At 40.0% G+C, this 1,633-nt stretch overlaps 1 non-coding gene across 1 annotated transcript; it reads left to right on the top strand.

The window, feature by feature from the left end:
* Positions 1 to 805: 805 nt before the first annotated feature.
* LOC145394245 (5S ribosomal RNA) lies at positions 806 to 924 on the top strand. The gene has a single exon (XR_013896343.1). It is a non-coding gene; the product is annotated as a 5S ribosomal RNA (ribosomal RNA).
* The last annotated feature ends 709 nt before the right edge of the window (positions 925 to 1,633 follow it).

Raw genomic sequence — 1,633 nt, 5'->3', positions numbered from 1 at the left:
ATAGACCCGCATTAAGCCAACTGGGTGCAAGCATACTAGTATGCGACACTGGTTCAAGCACAGCACCCCTTATGTCCGCCAAAGCAGTCAGTGGCTTGGTGAACGCTTCCCAAAGTTTTTACATCTCTGGTGGGAGACGAACCCGCGTCCACCAGCGTGCGAAACGCACACTCAACGATTGTACCACAGAGGTTCCGATATATATATATATATATATATATATATTTATATATATATATATATATATATATATATATATATATATATATATATATATATTATAGAGTAAGTGCCCAGCTTATGATCACTTACCGATTCAGATTCATTTCCATAACAGAAGAGCACCAACATACATATGCTTCATTATTCAGCAATGTAATAATCCAGTGTCTTTGAAGGCCCAAATATTCCAAGTTTCTTCAGTAGTTGAGTGACTGAAACTCCTCCGGTGCCTCCTCCTCTGTTCGTAATATTAAGAGCATCGTGGGCGGTAATCTGTCATCCATGAAGGGTGGAGCAAGGCTTATGGGCCCTACCTTGTGCGCCATAGATCACAAGATGTGTTTTGATCTTTTGTTTGATATTGCTTTCTAGATTAATTATTTCCTTCCATATGAGAAGCAATGAATAAAATGTCACTGTCACAGAATTTAAATTTTAGATCAATTATGAACAGTCTCACGTTTCAATGGTTTACCTTTTCTTACTTTAAAATCAGGTTGTGAAACTAGAGCGCACACACACACACACATTCTTCTTCTTCTTCTTCTTCTTCTTCTTATTATTATTATTATTATTATTATTAGCCAACGGCTATACCACGTTGAGTACACCGCTTCCCGTTCGATCAGCGAAGTTAAGCAACGTTGGGTCTGGTTAGTACTTGGATGGGTGACCGCCTGGGAACACCAGATGCTGTTGGCATCCCTACGTCAAGTGGGGTTGGTGGAGGATTAGTGCCCCTCCCTGTAAAACAATTAACTCTAAGCCCTTGGCCACCCCGTCCGGGATACATGGCGTCTGGCAATGAATGAATGATGAATTATTAGTCTTCACATACTACGGCGATGGAGAGTATTATATTTGCTGGTATTATAATTATAATTATTCTTGCCTTAGAGTCTCCCAATGATTCCAGGAGAACCGGAGACTGCACAAGGAATCTGCAGGGCCCAGGTTTTGTCTTGCCATGGGCCATTGCTAACAGAAAGAAAAAGACAAATCTCCCCAGTGGGGTAAAGGTCATTGTAAGAAACAGTAGCAGACACATGTGTTCTTCGACACCTTTGTCTACTCTTCAGATCCCATGTTGATGTTTCACAAGAAGTTACCTTAGGGTCTTCAGATCTTGTTTATAATACAAATACCTGATGTGCTTCATGGTGAAGCTTTCTTTTTGTGGCTGCAGGGTATTTTTTTTTTTTTTTTTTTTATTGTGAGGAAGAAGGAACTAAAGGCAACGAGCCTGCAAAACTATTTCATTCCAAGAGAAAAACAAAATATAAGAGAGAGCCAAATTCAAGATCCGATCATTTCCAGATGCCTGGACACACTGCGTTTGAAAAACTGGAGATCATAGGAAATAGGAAATACAGAGGGAGACAGTTCCAGAGTTGATCTGTTGCATAAATGA

Source organism: Coenobita brevimanus, chromosome 26 (assembly GCF_032717465.1).
Source record: "Coenobita brevimanus isolate Jiangsu-jjx chromosome 26, ASM3271746v2, whole genome shotgun sequence".
NCBI classification, from domain to species: domain Eukaryota; kingdom Metazoa; phylum Arthropoda; class Malacostraca; order Decapoda; family Coenobitidae; genus Coenobita; species Coenobita brevimanus.
The sequence above is the reverse complement of the archived record's forward strand: the minus strand, read 5'-3'. Positions and strand labels throughout refer to the sequence as shown.